Source organism: Pteropus vampyrus, unplaced genomic scaffold (assembly GCF_000151845.1).
Source record: "Pteropus vampyrus isolate Shadow unplaced genomic scaffold, Pvam_2.0 Scaffold339, whole genome shotgun sequence".
Lineage (NCBI taxonomy): Eukaryota > Metazoa > Chordata > Mammalia > Chiroptera > Pteropodidae > Pteropus > Pteropus vampyrus.
Window position 1 is genome coordinate 116002 of NW_011889120.1, and position 20840 is coordinate 136841.

The 20840-nt window shown below is 33.5% G+C and overlaps 1 protein-coding gene across 2 annotated transcripts in view; it reads left to right on the plus strand.

Moving 5' to 3' along the window:
* Positions 1–20840, plus strand: part of CNKSR2 (connector enhancer of kinase suppressor of Ras 2) — a 130215-nt gene that overhangs the window by 101404 nt on the left and 7971 nt on the right. The gene's annotated exons all lie outside the window — the stretch shown is intronic.

The window sequence follows — 20840 nt, forward strand, 5'->3', positions numbered from 1 at the left end:
TGAGCCAACCATGATGAAACCGCAATTACTGGTTTGGTTTCACTAGGGCATTAGACTTCTCTTTTTGAAGGATACAAACAGACTGTGTCCTTCAGCCTATTATGTGAGTATACAAGACTTTGATTACAGGATATATTTGTGTAAGTTCTTCATCACAACTGGAAAGAACTCAAAGCTCACAGGTTACCAGCAGCCAGGAGCCTTATATCAATAGCAAGTCTGGCTCATTTAAAACGAGGGTCACTTTGGCTACTATTAACAAGAAAATACAATGGACTTCCTTTTATGTTATAGATCTTTATTGTATTATTTAATGGGAGTTAAATTATAACTTCTACCATCAAAATATGAGTTGCTTATAATAAAATTCACGTTAAACCAGTTTCCATGTATACTTTAGCCATAATCTCCATGAAAAGCATTATAAAAGGTATACTTTTGGTGCAGGAAAGGTAATTACCATCTATTACTATTACTTGCCACGTCCTTCCAACATTCACATTTATTACAGATTATGGAAGAGTCGCATAGAAGAAATATCTAGGAGCTATGTTAGGCCTCTTTAGGAGTTCTGGCAAGCATGATAATACATTTTTAATATGATGATTATCAAATTTCTTAAGTTATTTTCTAAAATTTAACTAAAGATGAGTTAGAAACTTTATTTTGATGCCATCCACGTACTACACAACTGCTATAACTAACTATGTGAGGTTCATTCAGTATTCTACAAACATATTGGGGAAATTACTTCATCTCTGCCATTTCAAAATAAATTGTGTTGAAATTAGGTGCAGCTCTCTGAAATAGAGAATTATGCTCAGGATATATTCCATGATTGCCACAGGTGGGAGTTATTGATGCTGTCTTTTTCGATTAAGCTCGTCCTGGTCATTGTGTAAGGGAGGACAAGAAGCGAAAAACATGTCCCAGGACCTGAGAGGAAAGCCTGAGCCCTTCTCCCCCACCACCCCCCGCCCCCGCCACTTTCCTTCAGGCGTTTTTAGGTTGATGACTTACAATTTTTTTTCTTCCCAGGGTCTCTTTTTGCTTTTCTGTTTATTGGATTCATTTTTAGTCATACTGATGCACACGCCTAAGTTGGTGGGGTTTTCTTTCATGTTCCCAAATGAACCAAGGGGGTAATTATTCAGTACTTTCCATCTTTTTCAGTGGGTTCTTCCTTTAGTGGAATAATTGTGATGAGGCAGAACAGCCCTAGGAAGTGTGTCAGTAAATTTGATATTGTACATTTGTTCTTTACAATTCAATTTTGTGGAGCAGTCCATGCTATTTCAGTTGGCTCAGCTTCACTAAAGGTGGCTGTGTACTTTCTTTAAGAGTCCCATTTCTTTCTGGTTATATTTCCGTAAATCTTGCCACTTGATGTCTCAGTGTCCTTCAAATCATTCTCAACAGAGCACTGCTTTTCATGCCTAGAAGATGCTTCTTATTTAATGGAATGTATATCTGTCTTCCTAATGATAGTTCCTCTGCATTACTGTTTCTAATATTTAGGAGTGTGCAATTTAATGAACACTTCATTTGGGAAACATCAGCTCTAATATCAGTGTTGTCAAAAAAATCTTTAAGGCCTAGATAAGGGGTGTCATGTTCATGACTGCCCTGGGTTGATCTTTAGGAGTAAATGTTCCAAGCTGCTTATTCAAATCAAGCTGCTTGGTGTTATGTCAACAGAATAAAAAGTATACCAGGAGAGAAGCTGTGGCCATCCCATCAGTCTCAGACGTACGGCACACCCTCCAATATGGAGCACTCCCTATGCCGCCGCACGGGTCAGCAGGCAGCCATGCTAGTTAGAATCAAGTCCAACAGCCATATGTCACTAACTGTCCTGCTCAAGGCCAGTATTCAGTTTGACCTACTAAAGTGAATTTGCACTAATCAAGTACAGACCTGCAGAAGAAGTAAGTTTCATGTCTCTGGCTCCAAACATGTTTTTCAGTTTCCCAAGAAATTAAAAATAGAAAGTGTCAGGAGAGTGGGCAGAAGGAGTAACGGGAGAAAACATGAAAATATAGCCTGTTTTCTGCTTTAAGGGTGAAGAATTATATCATCAACCAAACCCCATTCTTATCATTTATATTTACCCTAACTTTATATAATATAACATATATAGTCCTTACGAGTTTACAAAGCAATCTAAGAAGCAAAGGGTACCTAAATCTGTGATGTAGATGGTTTTTCAATTTCCTTATAGATGTGGAATTTGGCCCTGCTTAGGAAGTGTAAATTTAGCTTTCTTTAGAATAGACTTCAGTCTATGTTCTGATTGAACTACCTTTCATCTTATTTTGAAATTCAGTTATTTAACTGAGTCATGCTGATTTTTCTCAGGCTGAACTCATTTTTGTCTAAAATAGATGGTACTGAAAGTACACAGATGAGACCTGCCTTGTTTTCTTTTGACAGGAAAAGTCAGGTTGCATATTAATTATCCTGACCTACTTCACTGGCATTTGGGAGAAGATAAGTAATTTCCTATTATCCCAATTAGCAGTTTTGAAGCTTACTGAGGTGTGGGGCTTATAATACTTCAGTTAAACTAAATTATAAATTATGTCAGCCTATGCAACTTTCAAGGAGTATAAATCATAAAACTTTGGAACAAAATATAAAGATATATTTCATTCTGAAATCATCTGCTGTAACACTAGAATACTGTTTTGGTTAATGCAACTTGAAGTCTGCTTGGAATAATTCTCTTTCCTTTGCCATACTAGGCAATTTAGATATGGTTTTCAAAAGCTTTATCCCTTATTCCTGCTGATTTCCCTCCTGGCAGTTATAAGAATACTCTTTATTAGCTATACATTTTTAGTGGCTTCATATACTCAATGAAGTTATAATGTGCTCTTTTTCATTGTCTTGGAGATAACCTACCAGTATTCTCAATATGCACATTTATTAGCTTGGTCTTAGAAATGTAAAGCAAAACCTAGGGTTTTTTTGAGGTGGGGGAGGTGGAAGGTGGATAAAATCTGTTACCTTGTAACTACAATATACATCATATTATCTAGCCAAGATATTTTTTGATGCTTTCAAAATGAGATCTGCTGAGAAATGTACTTTAAAGTTTTGTTGTTGTTGTTGTTGTTGCTTTTATCTAACATCCTTTGCACACCATTAGTAACTTGAGAGCTGTGCAAAATATGCAGCTCATTGGCCTAATATCTTAAATTATCTAGGCAGAGAGGCTAGATAATGAGTACCACTACGATGCAGCAGAAGATAAATTAATCCTCTTTAATCATTTTAAGGGTCCTAGAGTAATTTCCTGAAGAATTCTAAAAGCCATGAATTTTATTTTCAAGAACATTCAGATAGGAAGTGTGTGGGTAGGGGGAAGGTATTCCCAGAGTATGAAACTGTGTTAAAAGAAAAAAAAAGTGCAAGTTGAAAATAAAGAAAAATATTGTGGTATTTTTTTACTGTTTTATTTATTGTCAAGATAAATTATGCACAAACACAAAGAATTCGGAAGAGCAATATCATCGATAATATCTTAAATTATAGTTCAGGTCTAAATAGGTAGAAAAAATATATAAGCAATGTGAATAAAAAGACATGCATTAAAGTCAGAGAATGAATAGCAGAGGACCTTAAATATGTCACTTTTGTGATGTGTAAGAGCACTGTTTTTGGCCAGTTATATAACAAATATGCATATTTGTTATATAACAGAAAAATCTAGAAGAAAGAACACAGAAAAATTTAGAAAGTAGTAAATTAATATTGTCTTAGTACCATATTGTCTGATTTTGAAGAAAGACTTAGGCAGACATAAAACTAAAGATTAGATATAGAGTCTAGCCATAATTCTGATGTTAGGTTATAGATTGGATTTTTAATCACACCTCCCTGGTTTTTGGCGTGAATAATGAGGAAAAGTTACCATCTTGATGTTCAAGAAGTTGAGAGGTGGGGTTGTTTTGGAGTGAATGTCATGGCTGTGTAGTGTCAGGACTCTCAGGTAACTTTTCTGCAATGCCAGTGGCTCCCAGCATCACTTGTTATATGTTAGCATCCAAAGAGCCAAAGACCAGGCCCTACCTCTAGTCCTTTTTGTAAAACCAAGGAAAACTTCCTGGATCCTTCCAGCAGACTTAGCCCCAGATTGCACTGGCCAAGGTTGCACCACATGCCCATGCCTAAAGACAAGGAAATGGAATGATTATGCATAGTTTAAACTAACCCTGATTTGTTTTTAAGATCTTAAAGAAAAGAAATATACCGAACTGCTTTTGATTGCTATCTACATAAGCCTCTGTCCTGTCATGCATATTATATCATCAAATAATTTGTTCAAGCAGTGTTTCACTCTTCGAAAAAATATATATGCAAACACATACCCTGGATCACATCACATCATTTAAAAGTCTTGGCACTAACGAAATGTTAGATATCTAAAAGGGGATAAATATTACATAACTGAACATAGAGGTAATTAGATATAATTACTGTTGACTTTTGAAATGAATAAACACCAAGTGATCAGAACTTAGAATATAGTCTGTGGAGGCATTCCTTAGTTCAAATCCTTGCTTTGTCACTCTACCGCTTGGAAGTAGTAGGATTGATCAAGTTATTTAACAACTCTAGACATCAGTGCCTTCATTGTTAAATCCTGTGGTAACAGTACTTATGGGATTGTGTGAGGATTAATAAGGTAATGCCATAAGGCAGTTAGTTTCCATATCTGACACACTGTAAATCTGTCCAATAAATGTTTTATAATTATGTAATTTGTTTAGATTTTATGCAGATTTGGATTTAGGCAAAGAGAACAATCGCTACACTTAAATAGTGAATTAGTCCTGGCAAACTTTACTAAATAACATTTACCTGACTATATCACCTAACTTTGTTCAGTTCCAGCTATTGAGTTGGACCATGTGAAATGCCGTTTTTGTAGGTCAAAATAATGAAATGTCAGCAATTTTGTATCTTTCAACACAATATCCTAGCAGTGTTCTAGGAGCTAAAATTAAAATGTCCCTCATGTCACATGCTTATTGCTCACTACTCTTTTCTCTTTTGACATTGGACTTTCAGAAACTTGAAAGAAACCTTATATTCTGAATAGCATTCACCTTATCATAATTTTTACTGAACTGTGTATTTCTAGATCTTTCCATTTGAGTCTCAGTTCAAATATTTTCCCCTCAGAGAATCCTACCCTGAGAACCCAGTCTCACTCAGATGCCCCTCCCCCCATCACCATTCATCCTCTGGTATGTAACTCTGCTTTATAGTCACAGCTTTATCACTATGAGCATAATATCAGAGTATGCTATTATATACTGATTTGTTTTTCTTCTCTACCCACCAGAATGTAAGTTTCTTAAAAGCAGGAATTTTATTCCTATCTTGTACACCCTAAGATAGTACATGGCCCATAGTAGGCCGGGCACTATTGGATAAATGAATGAGTTAACAAATAAATGAGTGAGTGAATGAACAAATAATAAATGACCCCCCTTTTGCCACCAATTCTTTTCAATTTTATTATATAATAAAGCTAAAGTTATTGTTTTATCCATTGTGTGGCATAAAACAGGAATCGAAACATTACAAAATTTCTTCATTTGGGGTATTTCGTAAAGGGAAGGACAAGACTGCATGTGTTCAACATGCCCTCTTCATACTGGGTCCCCCAAAGTTGGGATGCCAATAACTAAAATTACTGCTCTATTTTTTTATGGCTCATTTATAGTCACCTTCTCTGTTGTTAAAACCATTCTCTTCCTTCCCGTTTTACTCCCATTTGAAAGACGAAGGCCACAATAATGTGAATGTGAGATAACCAGTTCATTGTTAGAAACTAGATCTTCCAGCACCCTAGGCAGTTGTTTTTCCTTCTGAAATCTGCTGCCTTTGGAAGTTGCTTATTACCTAGCTTCATCCTGATTTGTTCGTAAAATTTTTTGAAATCACAACCAATACTTTAGTGAATAACCAATAGCCCTGCATCAATCAACCAGGACAATAATCTCAGGAATGTTAATAGGTAATGAAGCCAGTTTTAAATGGCAAAAGAATGAATTCTAGGTGCTGCAGAGTCACATAGCAGAAGATGTGGCCAGATAAGAATTAAAGATCACATAAAAGAATGACAACCCCTCACTAGTATAGGTAAGACAAGTTATGATTTACAATTTGTTTTACCAAGAAAGATGAGTGGGTACAGCTACACTATGACTTGCTACTATTTTCACACATCAAAAAAAGCAAACCAATTTTCTTTAGATCATTAATAGCATTGTCAGTTTCTCAGTAGAATTCTTTCTAGTTAATTTTATGAGGCCCTGTCCTAAGTTCCGACTCATTTTACCTTGGTCACCCTTGCCAGAGAAAACTGAAGGTCACAAATGCCTCCTTTTCCCCTCTACTCATGAAATTCACCTCCTATGGTTACCAACTACCCGAAGATGGTAGGTTAAGACAAATTAGGATTGCACTGTAAGATGTACCTTGGAAGTTTTTAAATTTCCCTACGTGTTTTTCTTTTGTTGTTTAATTGAAAAGTAGTAACTTGCTTATTGCTAAGTAAACAAATAAATACATACATGAATAAAACAACGCTGAATGTTAAAAAGCAACTTTCTGTCTTACTCTCTAGAGATAACTTCTGCTAAAAGTTAAGGTTTTAAAATTAATTCTTATATAAATTTTTCTTCATATATCTTTTTCCTGTAATTCAGTGTGAGTAGGAATGTGAGGTACGGTTTAACTGGTTTTCAGTAAGAGTTTTTCCAATGAAATATTTTTGATGTGACCTTAGTTTATAACACAAGCAACAGTCTTGTAAGATAACTTACACATCACCTCAGAACCCAGCCGCAATCCCAGCATATATCGCCCTAGAAAATGCGGCAGTGACCTGATGGCCCTTTCAAAAATGGTGGGAAGAGAAATGCGAGAAGAAAGAAATGATAAAGACTGTACAGGCACACTTACACCTCACGCACTCACACCCCCATGCTCATATATCAGAAGCTCCTTGCCTACCTGCCTCATGCCTTGGTGCCATATGGCTTTTGCCCAGCTTTTATGGAGGTCTTCCAATAATGTCAGCCTATCCCAAAGCTCTCTGATGAAAACAGCTAAGCCAGAGCCACCCAGCTAAAAAATATAGCAAGTCTTAGCCTTCGAAAGCCAGAATACAGAATTCAGAATTCAGAAATGGGCTTCTGAACCACTGCATCTGGTGGTCAGAGTTTACCTGTGGCTTTTGACTTCAAATTATAAAACACTAAACCTTCTACTAAACTATCTCCCTTACTTATTTTTTCCAGTGTTCTCACAAGTCCCATTCTCCTGGCCTCAGACTTTCCTATGTTTAGCCATAGAGACATCTTAGTCCTAATGTGTAGTCTTAATAGCTCATTCTATTGTACTCTGAAATTTTTCCTTTAACAGGAAAATACTCTCACTAATATATCATCTGATTAGGAAAAAGTGACCGTTACTATATGTAAGTGCATATGACCGTTACTATATGTAAGTGATATATGACCGTTACTATATGTCAGTTGGTCATAAAAAATATTTTAACATTTAAACCTCATACTTGAGAACTTCTAAAAGGTTCTTGTCTCAGGAATGCAATATGACAGTTTCATATATATTTGTTTCTATTACAAACACAGCGTATGCCAATAAAATCAATTTTTCAGTTGTTTCACAGAAAATATAGAATACTTGAAAATAAGAGTGACAGTTATTAAGCTCATTGATTCATTTTAGAACTATAAATTCTTTAACATTCTTAATCATGGATTCCCTAATATTTCAATATCTAGATTTAGCCTACTAAAATGTAAACTAAACTTCCATATAGTACTTTTGGTCTCCTGTATCAATATATAATCCAATTTGTTCCAAGCATGTATTCATTCACTCATATTCATTCATTCAATGGACATTTATTGTTTATTTACTACATGTTAAGACTTGTCTTCTTATTTACTACATGTTAAGACTTATCATATAGACTTATCTTCCATAAGTCTACAAACAACAAAAACTTGTAAATTATCTTTCAGAAGTAAGAAAGATCTTTCTGATAACATGAAACAGAGCAAATAATTCAAAGTATGAAACATCTTTGTTACTTCTTGCCAATAATTTTCTCTAGTAACCAATTTATATTATGAAAATGATTATTTGAGAGGTGACACAAGATAGTCCATATTTATTCTGGAGTATTTATCACTTCTGCAAAATTTATAAAACTGGTTAGAATTAGATGAGATCACTTTTAGAGCTATTTATGATTTGGCTCATTCCTTAAACGTTGAGGAAAATGCAATATGGTTACTCAGCTGTACTAATTAACACAAATTAGATGTCTAATAATCTTAATTGATTTGTACTATAAAATTAAGAAGCATCTTCTCAATAATCAAAGAAACATTAATCTATGTTCAGTATAATATGTTGACCATAATATTATACTGACATAATATACTGACCATATATTAATATTTCTTTATGATTGAGAAGATGCTTCCTAGCTTTATAGTACAACTAATATGGAATTGGGTTATCAGAAAAACCTATTAATATTAGAATGTCTATTTTAGGGAAATTTGAACCTTAACATTTTAAAGAGTTTTATACTTTTTTTCACATTTATAATCCCTAGTCTTCCATGATTTTGAATCTGATAATTTTATTGTGCTATTTCTCTTTTGATAAGTCATTCATAGTATATATTGATTTAATGCCTAAGATTTATTTATTTAAGCCCTCCAAATGTTTTCATCCATTATTTTATTGGTTCCTTTAGCTATAATTTTTTCTTAAATTGTTATTGTCGGCCTAATTTAGAGTCTATTCTATAACTTATGAAATGTATATTTTAAAGAAGTCATTCACTTTAGGATTCTTGGTAGGAGAAAATAGCCTATAACTTCAGTATCACTAAACTTAAATTTTATACCTTTTCCTCCGAGCATCTCTGTTGTTTTCTCTCTGTTCTTTAACAATGCCAGCACAGGGGTTTTCATGCCTTTCCTAAAAAGAACAGGGAAAAAGGACAGCTTGGAATCAGTGTAGCTTTAATACAAGCCTTCTGCCGACTCTGGCAGTAGTAAGCCCCAACCCTCACTGGGTACTCTATTGTCTTCTTACACCCTATGTAGTTGCTGGGCAGCCAACTCTTGATTTAACATCCTGGGTTCTAAGTTTCATGATGGTCTTTTATTAACCGAACCAGAAGGACTGTGCCTCAGTACTGAAGATAGGAAAGATGTTTACCATTCCAAAAACAACTCTGTACAAATGCTGAATATTTTTCTGAATAACTAATCAAAAAGTTAGCCTTAACTTCGAATGCTTCTTTAAATGTATAACACCTTTTTTTTTTTTTTGTATGTGTTATTGTGAGTGGTTTCTCTCTGGTAAATACTATAGAAGCCATTTAAAATTATTTATATTAAGGTAAAGAACTAATTAAATAGATAAATTGTTTTTTTATTGAAGTAAGCCTATAATATGTGCCATGCTATATGTAACTGTTCATAGTAATAGCCATAGAACTTAAGAGTTTTATATATTTGCCTTCCCACCAAATATAGAAATAATCTTTTATATATTTGAAAAATTGTCGTCGAGAATCCGCTTAAACATTTTAGGGACTCAGCTTACTGCTCACAAAAAAAGGGCATTCCATTTTGGACAGCTCTGGTTAAAAAGTGCTTCCTTGTATTGATACAAAAGCTGACTTCTAATAAATTTTCTACTTATTATGCATCTTGGCGTTGCAAATCAGAAAAATACAGAGCAAGTATTTGAAAGGCTGACATGTAGAAGAGAAGAAGATAGTCTTTGAAGTTCCAGAGAAAGTAATAAGTGGAAGGTACAGGGAGGCTGATTTTAGATTGATATGAGGGAAAACATTCCAATGATTGCATTTGCCCATGAGTGGAATTAATGATCTTGTCAGTTTAGCGAGCTTCCTATTACTCAGTGTTTAAGAAAGGGCTGAAAACCAGCTCCCAGTCAGGGCTTTCTGAGCTAGTGGGACAGTTGAACCTGATGGCTTCTTCTTACTCTAAGGTTTTATGGTTCTCTTCAGCATAATGGCCTTTGCTCTTCACCAAAGTGCCCTGCACATTGTATACGTCTAAAGCTATACAATGGAATTGTACTATCGAACATAATTATGTCGTTTCATCTCAGAGCTGGATGCATATAATCACCTTAACTTTATAGCAGTGACATCCTGGTTACCCTCATCTGTACACCTCGTTTCTTTTTAGTGTCCCCATGCCAAGTGTATTGGAACTATTACAGTGATCTAGACACCATACTTGTGTTTAGATGATTACATTAGCTTCAACATACTCACTGTTGGCTCATGTAATGCTTTAATGTTACCGAGTCATAAATAGCATCCCATACTTAATTGCTTTATTTTTTAACCTAAATACAACTATTTATTTCTATTAAAGTTTTAACTTCTTAGGTTTCACCCAGCAGCATTCAATTCTGTTAAGAAAGTCTAGAGTCTCAGTTTTATCATCTATGATATTAATAACCCCTCCTGTTATTGAATAACCCTCCAGCGTTCTAAGAATCCTTTCTGTTTTTCACTGCTTCATTGATTAAGGAGAGAACATTTTTAAAGAAAACATTTTAAAGAAGAAAGGAATAAGGACAGAGCTTTACAGCATTCAATCTGAAATTTTATACATTAACTTCATTCAGTCATTCAAAGTCCTTATCTGGATCTGCCTAATGGTAATATCGTTCAGTCCATATTATAGTAATTTATTCATAAGGATAGCATGCAAAATTTCATCATATGCAATACACACTGACTTTGACTTTCTTCTTGCTTCCCAACCTAGAGATACTTTCCATTAAAAAAAAAAAAGCCAATTTAAAAAGCTTCATTTATATTGAATTTATGTCGGCCCTTTAGTTAAAATTTTAGAAGGACACGCTTCACAATCATAATCTATCCTAAATCTTTACTGAGTACCTTTACTAAGTTTATCATTATATTCTCTGTAGAATCCGTGCTGGCTTTTGTTTGTTTGTTTGTTTGTTTGTTTGTTTGTTTAAGAGAACTCTCTTGAAGCAACAAGTCTCAAGGCATTCTGCTGATTTCTCTAAGCTAATTTTCAAAAAGTTTAAAAATTATAGTGATCTAGACACCATACTTGTGTCTAGATCTAAGATTATTCTACTGGTTCAAAGAGATCAAAAATAGGTCTTAGTAGTCCTTTATCTCGAGAAGCATTTATTTTTAAATTTCTTAGTGTGAAGACTTTTCTCATTGCAGGAAAAGTCTAAAATATCATTGCTTCTATTTTCTTTTGTCATTTATTTTTTCTTACAAAAAAATTTAAGAAAGCTCTTTCTATTTTCAGTTTTTTCACAAACCTCAGCTGAATATTTACCTTACAAGCAATTAGTATTATTTTCTGCTTGCTCATTTTTAGTAACCTCTTCTTCCATCTTTTTTAGAAATTCTCCTTAAACTAAAGCTTTTTCTAAGGAATTTACTTGTAACTACATTGACTTTGGTTGCATCACTTTTCCTTCTCTCATTTGGGCAGTTTACATTTGTATCATAAGAATTTCATTTATAAAAAACCGTTGATCATTGGAAAATTGTATTTGTCTGTCTAAAGTTTTAAAATCATGTATCTTATCATCTGGGATCCATATCTAACAATGTATTTTCTCTCCTTACCACTAGAAAAAAAATTAGAGTTTCTTTTAGTCCCCTTTATCTAGAGTGCCACTTAGTTTTTCTGTTGTTCAGTGTGAGACTCCAAATAGATTTTACTCATTTCTTTATATTTTTGATGCATGAAATTATTGGAGTTTTAATGTATGCAGCAATTACTTATATGTATTAACCTCATTTTTAATGCATTAAATCATATAGTCATATGTTGGTGACAAGCAAAAAGTAATGAAGCTCAGGTTATATCATGTTATATTTTTTCATCTTCGTAAGGTTTTGTAGAAACTGATCCACCAAATAATGGGAAAACTGGAGCTGTTTAAATAAGGTAACTTCATTAGGACAATTTGCAAGATTTTAATCTTTTGTTCTTGCATCGCTCAATAAATACCAGAATGTTCCGGACAGAGTATTAGAACTATACAGACTTTGGCTATTTACAGAATCTAGTAAGGGTAAGAAGATAAGAATACCGAAGAGTTCCAGTAACTTATTTTTCTAGACCACAGTCCTATCCCTGATCAGACATATTCCTTGATTAACTACATTCAGTGGTTCCTAAGAATGATCATTTCTACACTGTAACACAACTCACATCCTCTATAAATTATAGCTTCAAATTATAGGAACAAATTGCATTCAAACCTCTTCATGTTAAACTCTTCTATATAAAATAATAATGTCTTGGTAGAAAAAAAAAAAACTACCACCAATTTCTGCTCTAAAAAGTTTATGGGGTGACATTTGACTAAATAAATAAAGCTATTTGGGAGATTTATGACTTAAAAATACTGCATACTGTTGGAAGAAGAAAAATATAAGTGTCCAAAAATTGGTTTCTGATCAATTATAATATGAAGAATAAAAAAAAGAATAGAATAACTATTCTTCTATAATTCTAGCTAATATTTAGCAATTTCACCTATTATTTTGAGTAGTGAGTTTAAAAATTATTTTCAGGTTTTTAGAGTTTAATTAAATACACCCCAACAATGATAATGAGAACCAAATTTTATGAATGACTCACTGTTTAAGCATCAATACTATTTCTGCTGCTGGCATCAAATCAGTCTTCAGTTTCTGAAATGTATAGGAAAGTCCTATGCATTACTGATATTCAGAACTATCTTTTTAGTATATTGAGATGATTGACATCAAACTTGGACCTTTTTTCAAGTTAATAAAATTTTTTTCACAAAATGCTGAGCTATTTCATTCTGTCTTAAGTTTAAAAAAAGAGAGAGAGAAGGAAAAAAGCCATAATGCAGTTTGTTGTTCTTAACAATCATCAAAAGCTCGCTAAGCAGGGCTTGGTTATCATCCCAAAGGTGAATCACAAAAGCAGTCATAAACCAGATGTTTTTAGCAGGTCATATATCTGACCAATAACTAAAAACTCGAGAACATTTTATTGAATTTGTAATTGAATTTAGCGGAGTTAAAATGATAATTGTGCCTATAAAGCTATAATTCTCCTGGCTAAGGAATGAGAAGCAATGTGAAATCCTTTTCAGATATGAAAAGGAATAGGCTGCCCTTAAGTTTTCTATCATCATGACGTGTTGCACTGGTTTTCAAGTTAGATGGAATTATGTTTTAATTTATCTACCTGACCAAGCTTTTATTCTATCCATTGCTCAAATTCTAAAATCAGAGCTTGTCTTAGATTTCAAATATCTGACATGCTTGTATATTATCCCCAATAGATCGTAATTCAAGAGGTTAGTGCCCAAGTAAATGAAAATGTGAGTGATATAAGCCATTAGGTTTAAGAAAGGTAGAATACTAATTCCTATGTTATAATTGTCTAGGATGAGATGACTGAATCTTTAGAAAAGCCACTTAATTGATCCACTGATATTATAAGAAATCAGATATGTTTAGTGATTGAAGAACGCTTATTTAGTATTAAAACAATCAACTCAGTTTTCAAAATAGATTATTAAAATAAAAGCATGCTATATTATAAAAGTTTTAAAAGGAATGAACAAATGGGTAAATCATTCAAATCTTTGAGTAAATTTTGGCTCTCTTTTTCTGTTAAATTCTCAATACTATATGGAAATACAGAGATGGATAGATATATAATATGGCATTTTGAAATGTTAAAACAGTAATTAATGGTTATGTCATAATGGTATTTATTTTGCCTGATCCATGTGGTCCATAAACTTAGCCATTCAAAATCTTCTTAAAGGACTAAATTTTAAACATAGCAATAAACACACAATTAGGCTGTAACCTCATCTCCCCCAAGTTAACAAAGTGATAAGATTATTTTTTTTGCAATAGTTCTTTCTAATCAGCCTCTGTTATCAGAGGACCTTTAGACGGTGTATTTATAGGATGTATTTATAATTAAAAACTCATCTTGAGTCTTAGTAAGATTTCAGCACACCTCATCTACTCCTAATATGAATGACATGTGAATTACTTGACAATCTAGGTCATTCAAATAAAACACCCTTTAGCAATGGTTATACTATCACTTCATATAAGGTCTGGATCATTCTTCCTTGACATAACACTGCCATAAATAGCATTCTTTGACCTCAGTGACTTATCTTCCTAAGGTCCCCCCCTCTGCCACATGTTTTATATTAAAGACTTGGAGTAGATCTTACTAAAAATCTAGTGAGGTAAAGCGTTTTACCCAGTTGTTTAATAGAACTCTTTATTCAGTATTCAGCTTGGACCTCTTGTACTTAGACACTAAATTAAAATGTATTTTAGTGATTTAATTCAATTCAAGTAATATTTATAGAGCAGCCACAATGTCCTGAGTACCCACTCTGCTAAGTGCTGGAAAACAAAGATTTTTTTTAAAACTCGCAGATTCAATGAGTTTGTCATCTAATGGGAGAAAAAGACGTCCGAACGTAATTTATTTGCAACAAATGTGCAGCATGTTAAATGTTTTGAAAGATGAACATGTTAAATTCCAGGAAAGTACTTAAGAGGTCTTAACTTATTTCCACCTTGTGAAATCATACAAGGCCTCACAGAGGATATCACATTGAAGCTTGATGAGTAAAATTTCACCAGGAGGAAAAGAAAAAGGAGTTACATTCTATGTGGTAAAAAAAAAAAAAAAATAGCATCAGTAGTGGCAAAAATGAAGAAAAACAAAGAATAATTTAGAGAAATATGGCATACAGTAATAGATGGGTAGCAGTGAAACAAAAAAAAAATTATACTAGAACTAAAATATAAAGGTCCTAGTATTCCATATCCCTCATTCAGAAGTTTGAATTGTATCCTAAAAAAAAAAAAATGATGGAGAGAGCCTTTGGAGACCTCAGTATGAAGTTGCCATAATCAGATGTAAGTTTCAGAAAGGTCACTCTGATGGCAGTGTAGAAAATGTATTGGTGTGAGAGAATACAAGTGAGATAGGGAGACCAGTTAGGAAACTATTTCAACAGCCAGGATGAGAGGTATTTTATCCGCTCCGCAGAGGTATTTTATCTGGAGGCAAAAATTATGAGCATGCCTGGCTAACTACTCAAAGGAAGATCCACAGGTCTTTAACTGTTTAATGGAAACTTGGAGCTCCCCAATGGGGAATTGGAAATTGAGCTAACCACACTAATAATAGGTCTGCCAAGTAGTCCCGAATGATCAAAAGACAGAAAACACATTTAAAATGGTGCCAGTTAGCATGGATATACAATTTTCTCCAGCAATACTCAGTTGCCAGGCAGGAGTAAGAAAGCACATGATTGAATATGGGGGTGTATGTGTAGTGCATATACAAGAAGGCAAGGAAATTGAAGGGTCTAGTCAGTGGTGTAGATTGGATAAGGAAGTGAATTCAGGAGGGGGCTGCGTTCTCGATGAGATCAAAGATTAATGGAAGAAATAGAAGTCGAGGAAGCTGTAATCAGGGAGAGCTGTAATACAAAGGTGACGTGGTTCGCCATGAGGACAAACTGAAATGTGTGATGAATCCAACACAGAGGGCACTTATATTTCAAAACAACTCCTCAAGATCCCTCTTTTATGTTTGCATCTTGAAGAAAAAAAAACAACTTTGGAACACTTTGCCATATTAGTGTATAAAATAAGCTATCTAATTGCAAAAGGGGAACACCTATTGATATGGGAAATAAATACCACTTATATTAATATGATTTATTACATATTTCAGTTGTTTAGTGAAATATATTCAATGAACATAACATGAATTATAAGGAAGTGAAAATCGAAGACGTTTTAACTTGCTACCTCCATTCTAAAGTAAATCTCAGTTAACTCATTTCAGTCAGGTTTACAGCATCATTAACTGGTCAGTCTTTGAATAAAATTTTAAATATGATATCAAGGACATTCTGAATGCAATGATTGAATTATATGTATTCGTCCTTTTATTTTCACTGCTGGCTCAAGAAAATTCTTTATCTTTCCTAAAGACTATACCTGTCTGTTGAATGGAAGACATTTTGGTGATTTATCTTTTCTATAAAGGTATGCTGCATAGTCTGGACTTGAAATGCAATCTACAAAGCCAGGCATGCCCATAAATCTGAATCTTTCATTCTTTTCTCATGTAGGGAGAGAAGATATTTTTTTCACAACAAAAAAGATAAACTAGAATTGCCTTCCCTAAGGAAAAGCAAATACATCTATAGTATGGTGCATTTTGTTTAAATCTTACAAGTTTATTGAACACATTAATCTATCACAAATATCTAACTTTTTTAAATGGGTGCTAACTATTCTAAAAGACTATTCTAAGGTCCTTGCATAATATAACTCATCTAGTCCTCACAACAACCCGAAGAGGTAAATATTATAATCCTTATCTTCTAAATGAGGAAATACTTTAAATGACATGATCCAGGACTCTCGGCTAGGTAATGACAGATCTGAGATTCAGACTGACGTTCTGATAGCAGAGTAGATGTTCTCAGCCACATATTGCTCCTCAGATCTATCATTTTAATTCAGGTTAAAATTTAGCAAAATGTTTTCTTTTTCTGTATATATATTAAACCTATAAAAAGAAACTAAAACTTTTAGATTTTATTATAGCAGGCCAAGACCATCATTAATATACCCCATCAAGTAAAGCAAAAACCTGCACACCACTTTACATTTATTACTAAAAATTGTAGTTTACTTTCTAATTTTAACCAGTATCCAAAAATCATGTACCATCATATCTATAAGCAGTGAAACAATTTCACCACTTGAATTAAAAGTCTTAATATTTTAAACTTTGACATGATTCCTTTTATAGCTAATTTGTGCTAAGTTAATAGTGCAATCTTTTTAAAAAGCTATTTCCCAAGAATAAGTCGTGAGACCAATTTGAAAAGTATTTCGTGTGGTGGCCAAAGTTTCAGTTTTTCCTTCCAAGTTCCACTTTATCCATCCTCTTTGCCTTTTTTTATATCAGCTAAAAGATTGTTTTTGTTTTTTTTAATCTTTTGGTGGAAGTAGGGAGTAGAAAAAGCAACAGATTTAGGAGTAAAATTGGGAGACGCCACGGATCTTCCCAGTTCCTACTCACAGATGCTAAATCTGATGTATTGTGGGTGACTGTGTTTTCTCTCATGATAAAACATTGCTTCCTGTCACCTCTTACAAATCTGAAAAGTCGATTCATGTGCCCCGAAAGGAACTATTTAAGAATGCAACATTCACACTTTCATCTGTTTCCAACTTTGAATTTCTCACTTGCATTATGCAATATGTAGTATAAAATCAAAGTTCTTTACCAAAGTGAACTCTAATGAAATTCTCACATTTTCTGCATCTTCTTTCAAGATATTTTATGTAAAAGCACTATATAAAGTTGAAAGCAAAATGGAAATGTTAGTATCATAACCCTTGTTATTACTGACAAGCTAAATTTATTTGCCCTCAGAATGTTTACACTAAGTTGAAGAAGAGTAAAAGTTGTTTAGGGCTATTTCTTAGGGTTTTTTTAAAAAGCAGTACTACTTAGATTATATGAATTTTGTAAAACAATAATGCTGCTGTTAAACTCCTAGATCCTATTTAAGAAAACCAAATTCAGAACTAGCGAATAAATTATTACTTTTAACTCATATATTCTGGCTTTTGATTTGACACTTTAGTAGTAATTGATGTGGGTATCTGTAACCTGCCTTTCTTAGGAGATTGCCATGGCAACTCCTGAGGTAAGATACCAGTCACTGGAGCTTCCAGCTTTGCTGATCTAAATACAGAAGCTGCATTTGATTTCAGCTTGTCTGTTTCTATAGGGAGCAATGTACCACAGTTCTTTCCACTTCCCAGGCTGACTTTTTCATTGCCATGGGGACCAGATCTGCCCACACAAGTAAGATCTGAAACCATTCCTAGCATGGCTAAAACTGAGGCCTTGGGAACCAAGGCCTTCTATAATTAAAGTATATTGTTTTGTTAAAGAGAGTTCTTGCTTCTGCTTTTGAAGTATTATTTATTGATTTTTGACAAAGAGAAAACAGACTCTCTAGTGCTATGCCGAAGATTTACATTAAAGAGAAAGAAAATGTCATCACGACTTTTTCCTTGGTCAGGTTCTGGTTTAGTGTGTATTTATGGTGTATACTCTGCATAGTCAATTACTATGGAATAATGTTTCATTTCAAATTATTTGACAGTTTTTCTAAATAGTAGTAAACATTTAATATACACTTCGTGGAGGTCTTAAAATACTGCTTTTAGTTTGGGATTGTCTAAATTTGTTTCTGAATCTGGTATTGATGTCTTTTAGATAAGTTCTGCACTTGCTCACAATAAAATCAGTATGAGAAAATTATTCTAGAACCTTGCTTGTAACTATACACGGACTTAACAGGAAAAGTTTGGTGTAATTTATCACTATATATCCAGTTATAGCACATCCAGATAGAGCTGATGAATTATCCATGGAAGATCATACACATCAGTACAACTGTATTCTAATGTGTTCTTTTGGTAGTAATGGGAGATATATATATATAATGAATTATGTGTATATATATATCACTAAAAGGGTCAAAGTTCTACAGAATTTTCTGATGATCACATTTATTATGGAGATACTAATTATACCATAGCTGCTATCGTTTGCCTCTGCCTGCCCCCCACCCCAGCCCCACAAATGACACCAGTCAAAAGACACGATAAGGAAGTCTTAATTGGAACTTGAGAATCTCACATTCATCCCTTGATTTGCACATCCTTACAGATTTATAGCTCTAGTTTGCTGGTTGTGCTTTTTTCACCCTAGAGAAGGCAGCATACTCCTTGTTTAATACAAATACACTAAATAGGAATTCTAAAAAAGCCTAACTTCAATGAAATATGGAATTGTCCTTAATTTTTAAAGGGTATTATGAAGAAGCTAGCACCATAAAGTTGCTGTAAATTAATTTGGAAAACAAAATTATTAATATAATTGGAGTTTATGTTTTGTTCACTAGCAGGAAGTTAGCAGTTCATTGCTATATTTGAATGCAAATTAAGTTTACCATAGGGAGCACCTTCCGACATTTCAAATATCTGAGTTTGCAAAGGGGACTCTCACCCTAATGAAGTCCCTGTGTGATATTAGTTTTTAGCAATTACACTGGCGAGTGTGAAATTCAACATGTAATGCTAAATGTTAAACAGATATAACTGGAAACCTTTTGCAGTAGCTCTAAAGTCATTTGTATTTTTCCATAAGAACATTGAGAGTCAGCATATCTCTAACTCTTTAGTAAAACTTTCTTTAAAGTGCTGTACGATTTTGTCAGGAGGGAAAAAAATGAAACATATAATAGGCCATTTTTTTTAATGTATTCTTCATATGTTTTTACACTCCATAATTTTCCATCCCAAATGCAAGATGAGTTTGCTGATTCAAGTTGTAATAACCAATAATTTCAAGACAACTAAGATTGAATATGAATATTCATTATACTAACTTTTGAGTTTTTGCTAAGATGGATGTTTGTTCTAATTTGTTTACATCCATGCTATATTTCTAACAAAAATTATTTTATAGTGATTTCTACCAAAATATTTTTTCTTCTTGTCATATACATAATACATTTTAAATACCTGAAACTATAATCGTTTGAATGTCATAATATGCAGAAGACTTTAACAGTGGAGATTTATGAGAATAGTCTCTGATGTAATTATAGATTGAAAAATAAGAGAGAGTATGAAATGTTATTAAGGTGAGAGATTATAACAGATTTGAGGTAAGGAAAAATAATAATTCTAAGTAACTGTTAAGATACATTTTAGTTCTTATAAACGTCTCTTGAATTTTCTTTTTACCTTTCTTGGCACTTGCTTTGCTAGGGAAGGTATTGTGAGTTGTCCTTATTGCTAAGAAATTCAGTTGGCAGTGCCCCCAAAACAGCAACTCTTTTCCAGAGTTTTTGATGAGCAAATGATTTCCAAATGTCAGGCTAGTATGCCAAGCAGGTTAGAAATAAGGCGTTAACATTTAGAAGTTATTGAAGGGGGGGGATCAACATTATAATTTTTTGTAATATTGTAAGCTCAGCCAGAAAAAGTAAGCGGAAGTCCATCTCAAGTTTCTACGGTCATAAACAGTGTTACAGCATGAGAGGAAATAAAGTCTCTAAATTTTCAGCACAAGAATCACTCCTTTTCTTACTCTTAACCCACACACACTCACCCACGCACCTATTGTAATCTTGTTGAAAAGAGTTTAGTATTTCACTCACTTTTGCAGATCAATACCTTGGTTTTCCTCCTCACTTCATTTGGAGGGATATAATGATACTGGAGCTGATACTGAATGATATTTTTTTTAAAAAAGGTAACTCCATTAAAATCAAGATGGCAGTACTTTGAGGATAGTATATGAATTTAGAAGAAGAATAGGGTTGGCTCTATAGAGCATACGTTCATAAAGATCTATGTTACTGTTAGTTTGACACATATATATGTCTTTATTTATTTTAGATCAAATTTTCAAGAATTAAGAAGTTGTGTCATTGTCTACTTAGTAAAGAAGTTGATCAGTAAAAGCATAATTTGCATAGCATCAAAATTTACAGATCACACATCATGTTTGCTGATCTGCAGCTTGACAGAGGATATGGGGCAAAGTCCTTTGTTTACTTTGAGTAGGTTCTGATGGAATGAATGAACA